The following is a 6,224-nucleotide window of genomic DNA, read 5'->3' on the forward strand; positions in this document are numbered from 1 at the left end:
CTGTTTTCTCCCTGCCTCAAGTTGAATGCTACTCTTCAAATCATAGCACTATGCTCAGACTTTGGCCTCTTGGCTCTTCAGCATGACAGCTAAGTAATTCCTGGCATTACATATTTTGAATATTAGGTAACTGTCAGGGATGAGTTGCTGGCTGAGATTCTCAAATCAATATACATTATAGGCCTTGCTGTGAAGGATGGTTGTTGGCCATACAAGGGATAAACCTGTCTTAAGTCACTAGATAAACTTTGAGTCATTCAAAAAGGCCCTTTTAATGCCTTTCTTTAGCTGATTATTCATTTATGTTAATATTTATTGGATAGTCATTATGTTTGGATACATCTCTAGGATTCTTCACCCTTGGTTTTGAGTGAAATGTTGTAACTTGAATTTCAATTGTACAGGTTGGTGTATCCCTCCAATGAAAGAATATACTTGAGGAATCACCCCTTCATTGTTAGGCTAGGCTTAGTCTGGTTAAATGAGTAATGATTTTTAGAAATTATCATAATGACTTAAGATAGTTCTGGAGATGAGAATTATGTAGCCCCCCTGTTTCCATAGGTTCATCCTTTGCCCCATTTCCCCCATCCGACCCAGCTAGGAGCTAATACAGATTTGTTGGTTTTTGACTTGGTTTGCAATTGCAACATGGTATTCAACAATAATCCTGAAGTTAGGTGACAGTGACACTTGAGCAAATTTATATCTATGGGGGCTTGATAGTACAGGAATCAAATCATCTTTGTTTCAATTTCGCATGCAGATTGTGGGCCTTTATAAAGGAGCGGTTTTCTGTAGTTGTATCTTGTCATAGAATAGTATAATGTAGAAGAAAGGCATTTAGCCCATGAAATCTTCATTGGCTCTTTGCAAGAGTAATGCAGCCCCATTTTGTGTTTGAGAGGAGTTACCATTACACCTCGCACAGTCTGCTTCCCTTTTCCCACTGCAGAATCCCCTCTGGACTTGGCATTGTCCTGAGCTTAGAATCTGGGGGCTGTTTGTAGTCCCAGTAGTGGTGGGATTGCTGTGCTGGCTGGACCTCTTCCCAGTGAGGGATGGAACTCTCATTTAATTGCTGCAGGACTGCTATCAAAAGTGTTTCAACCTTGGTAGAGCGTTAGTTGCTATTTGCAGAATTCCAATTTCAATCACCCTTTGCGTGACAGTTCCCTAATTTCACTCAAAGGTCAAGCTCTTAATTTTTCAACTCTGTTCGTGGTGCTAGATCCCTGACTAATGGAAATAATTTCTCCCCAATTGGTTCTCCTCCATACTTTGGCTGGAATTCTCTGGTTTCACACACCTGATGCAGCCAAATCTCCATTTGCAGCAGCGGGACCGGAGAATCCCCAGCTGCAGGTGAGTGCGGAGAATTCTGGCTGCCTTACCATTTTACATTTCCATCTACACTGCTTACAGTCTTTGTCATGGGCAAATTTGGATGGCTTCATATTCCACTATATTTGTCATTAATAAATAAGGTGGATTTCAGGACCCCATCTCCGACTCTGTTGGACACCATTAATTGCGTCCTGTCAACTGGAATACTTGGTCAATAAATTGCTTTTGATCCCATGAGCTTCAATTTAACTGAGTGACTTAGTTAAGGTAAAGATATGCATAAACAAAAAGCTGTCTGCTACCTTAGTCACCACTTGTTTCAATCAGCTTTGTTAGGTATGACCTACCTTAGAAATCATGCTGGTTCTTTTTGATCGGCTGAAAATTTTCAAGTTACTTTGGTAATTTTTCATAATCTAGTAATTTCCCAACAACAGGCTGACTGGTGTATGAATTATTTGCTTTCCCTCAATGAAATAGGGTGTTGCAGGTACAATCTTTGGACTGAAAGCAAAACTTTGGAAGATTATAGTTTGAGTCTAGCATTTCCCCCTTTTTAAAACTTTGGGATGAAACCATCTGGTCCTGGGAGTTCACTGCTCTTCAGCATCATTATTTATTCCATTGTTATCTTCATTTTGTTGAGTCCCTGTCTGATTCAATAGTGGTTAACTTGAAATCTCTGGCATACTGACTGCCTCCTACTGTAAAATCTGATGTAAAGCTATTCAAAGAACAATACAGCACAGGAACAGGCCCTTCGGCCCTCCAAGCCCGTGCCGCTCCCTGGTTCAAACTAGACCATTCTTTTGTATCCCTCCATTCCCACCCCGTTCATATGGCTATCTAGACAAGTCTTAAATCCATTTTATTTTCAGTAGCAACATTAATAAAAGGATCCTGGATCGAAGGGTCAAGATGTAGAATTAGTTTGGGTGGAGTAAAGGTCAGCAAACATTGAGTTTGTAGATTTAAATTAGAAATGCATATAACATGGGTAATGGCAGCTTCAATTTGGATAGACTTGGTTAACCAGATAGGACAATGTTTTGGAGGAGGAATTCCTGGAGTGTTTGAGATGGGTTACTGGAGGAGTATATTGAGCCAATTGATAGTGGGGCTATTTTGGATTAATGTTGTGTAATGAGGGCTAAGTAATCTTGCTGTCAAGAAGGCTTTGGGAAATAGTGACCATGATATGATGGGTTTGAATGCGATATATATTCTGAAACTAGGCTTTTAAATTTGAAGATATTCTAGACCCAAACTGTAATCTGTTATGGGAGGCTAGGGAAGAAATTGCGGGTCCCCTAGCAGATATTTGAATCATTGACAGCCGCAGGTGAGGTGCCTGAAGATTGGAGGTTGGCAAATGTGCCTTGTTTAAGAAGGGCTGCAGGGAAAAGCCTGGGAACTACTGGTGAGCCCAATGTCTGTAGTGCACAAGTTGTTAGGTGTTGAGGGATAGTATCTACAGGCATTTAGAGACACATGTATTGATTAGGGACAGTCAGCATGGTTTTGAGAGTGGAAAATCATGTGTCTCAAATTTGATTTGAGTTTTTTGAAGGGGTAACCAAGAAGGTAAATGAGGGCAGAGCAGTTGATGTTGTCTACATGGACTTTAGCAAGGCCTTTGGTACTGCATGGTAGGTTGTTGCATAAGGTTAAATCTCTTGGGATCCTGGGTGAGGTAGCCAATTGGATACAAAATTGGCTTGGAGGTGGAGGGTGGTTATCGAGTGGTTTTTTTTAGGCCTGTGAGCGGTGTGCCTCAGGGATCGGTGCTGGGGCCACTTATTTGTCATTTTATATTAATGATTTGGATGAGAATTTAGGAGGCATGGTTAGTAAGTTTGCAGATGACACCAAGATTGGTGGCATAGTGGACAGTGATGGTGGTTATCGAGGATTCCAACGGGACCTTGATCAATTGGGCCAGTGGGCTGATGAATGGCAGATGGAGTTTAATTTAGATAAATGTAAGGTGATACATTTTGGTAGATCAAACCAGGGGAGGAGTTACTCAGTTAATGACAGGGTGTTGGAGAGTTATAGAACAGAGGTCTTGGGGTAAATGTTCATAGCTCCTTGAAAAAGGAGTCACGGTTGGTGAAGACATTCAACAGAACATTGAATACAGGAGTTGGGATGTGTTGTTGAAGTTGTACAAGACATTGGTACGGCCACACTTGGAAAATTGTGTACGGTTCTGGTCACTATTATAGAAAGACTATTATTAAACTAGAGTGCAGAAAAGATTTACTAGGATGCTACCGGGACTTAATGGTTGAGTTGGTTGAGTTATAAGGAGAGGCTGGATAGACTGGGATTTTTTTCCCTGGAGTGTAGGAGGCTTAGGGGTGATCTTAGAGGTCTATAAAATAATGAGGGGCATAGATAAGATAGCTGGTCATATCTTTTCCCAAAGGTAGGGGAATCTAAAACTAGAGGGCATTGGTTTAAGGTGAGGGGAGAGATACAAAAGGGTCTAGAGGGGCAATTTCTTTCAGAGGGTGAGTATCTGAAATGAGCTGCCAGAGGTGGTAGTAGAGGTAAGTACAATTGGTCTTTTTAAAAGCATTTAGACAGTTACATGGGTAAGATTGGCATAGAGGGCTATGGGCCAAATGTGGGTATTGTCCTAGCTTAATGGTTAAAAACTGGGTGGCATGGACAAATTGGGCCAAAGGGCCTGTTTCCATGCTGTATGAAGGGCAGGTTGGTTATGTTGCATTGGGAAAATACATGGGTAAGGTCGCCAGTCCCAGATGACCATAAGCTGCTCTCCCCTTTTTGGGGGTGCGGAGGAGGAGAAGAGGGAACTGACTGGTGGTGGTTTCAACAGGAGGGTCAGCACACCATAGGTGAGGGGCAAGGTTGAGAACTAGAAGCAGGAGTAGGCTATTTCGCCATTCGAGCCTACCCACCATTCATTTTGATCATGGCTGATCATCAAATTCAATATCCTGATTCTCTCTCTTCTCCCTCCTGCCCCCCCCCTCCCCTCCCCAACCTCTTGATCCCTTTAGCCGCAACAGTTGTATCTAATTTCTTGAAATCCAACAATATTTTGGTCTCAACTACATTCTGTGGTAGTGAATTCCACACATTCGCCATCCTCTGGGTGAAAAACTTTCTCTTCACCTCACTTCTAAAAGGTTTATTCCTTATCTTCAATCTATGATCCCTATTTCTGCACTCCCCCACCATTGGGAACATTCTTTCTGAATCTACCCTGTCTAACCCTGTTTGAATTTTATGTTTCACTCCCTCTTCTAAACTGCAATTAATATAATCCTAACCGATTTGAGATTGAATAGGTTGGGACTTTATTCCCTGGAGTGTAGAAGATTGAGGGGAGATTTGATGGAGGTGTATTTTGATGGGTATAGATAGAGTGAATGCAAGCAGGCTTTTTCTGCTGAGGTTAGGGGAGAAAAAAACCAGAGGGCATGGGTTAAGGGTGAAAGGAGAAAAGTTTAAAGGGAATATTACGGGGGGGCTTCTTCACGCAGAGAGTGGTGGGAGTGTGGAATGAGCTGCCGGATAAAGTGGTAAACATTTAAGAAAAACTTGGGTTCATGGATGAGAGGGGTGTGGAGGGATATGGTCCAAGTGCAGGTCAGTGGGACTAGGCAAAAAATGGATCGGCACAGACAAGAAGGGCCAAAAGGCCTGTTTCTGAGCTGTAATTTTCTATGGTTCTATGATTTAGTCTCAAATTGCACACACCAATTCAGATGTGGCCTCACCAATGCCCCTATAAAACTGCAGCCAAAACATCTCTGTCCCTATACTCATTCTGAAGGCCAACATATAATTTGCCTCCTTTACTGCTTGCTGTACTTGCGCACTTTTAGTGAGTGATGCACAAGGACTCGAAGGTCTCGTTGAGTATCCACCCCTCTCTATTTACACCCATTCAAATAATGTCTTCTATTATTGCAACCAAAGTGGATAACTTCACATTTATCCACATTATACTGCATCTACCATTCAGATGCCCACACGGTCAACCTCTCCAAATTATGCTGACGCACCTCTGCATCCTCCTCACAGCCCACCCTCCTACCCAACTTTGTATTTCAAATTTGGAGAAAAGGCCTCTGATTATCCACCCTGTCTTGCCTCTCATAATTTTGTAGACCTCTATCAGGTCACTGCTCAAATACATTCAGTTCCCTCTTCCAAATCATTAATAATGTGAACAGTTGGGATCCTAGCACAGATCCCTGCAGAACCCCACTAGCCATTGACTCCCAATCAGAAAAAGACTCATTTATGCCAACTGTTTGCTTCCTAGCTGCTAACCAGCTGTCGATCCACCTCAAGACATTACCTGAGTCTCATGTGCTTTACATAGTCTGTTATGTGAGACCTTGTCAAAAGCCTTCTGAAAGTCTAGGAAATTAGGAGAGCCAGAAGGGGTCACGAGAAGGCCTTGGCAGGTAGGATTAAGGAAAACCCTAAGGCGTTCTATAAATATGTGAAGAGTAAAAAGATGAGACATGAAGGAATAGGGCCTATAAAAGGTGAAGGTGGGAAAGTCTGTATGGAACCAGTAGAAATGGCAGAGGTGCTTAATGAGTATTTTGCCTCTGTTTTCACAGAGGAGAAGGACCTGGGTGGATGTACTGCGGAATTGCGGTGGACTGAAAAGATTGAGTATGTGGACTTTAACAAAGAGGTTGTGCTGGGATCTTTGAATGGCATCAAGATAGATAAGTCGCCGGGTCTGGATGGGATGTACCCCAGGTTACTGTGGGAGGCGAGGGAAGAGATTGCAGATCCTCTGGCGATGATCTTTGTGTCGTTGATGGAGACGGGGGAGGTGCCGGAGGATTGCGGATGTGGTTCCTATTTTCAAGAAGGGG

The sequence above is a fragment of the Mustelus asterias genome, chromosome 1, assembly GCF_964213995.1.
Source record: "Mustelus asterias chromosome 1, sMusAst1.hap1.1, whole genome shotgun sequence".
In the NCBI taxonomy this organism is placed as follows: Eukaryota; Metazoa; Chordata; class Chondrichthyes; order Carcharhiniformes; family Triakidae; genus Mustelus; species Mustelus asterias.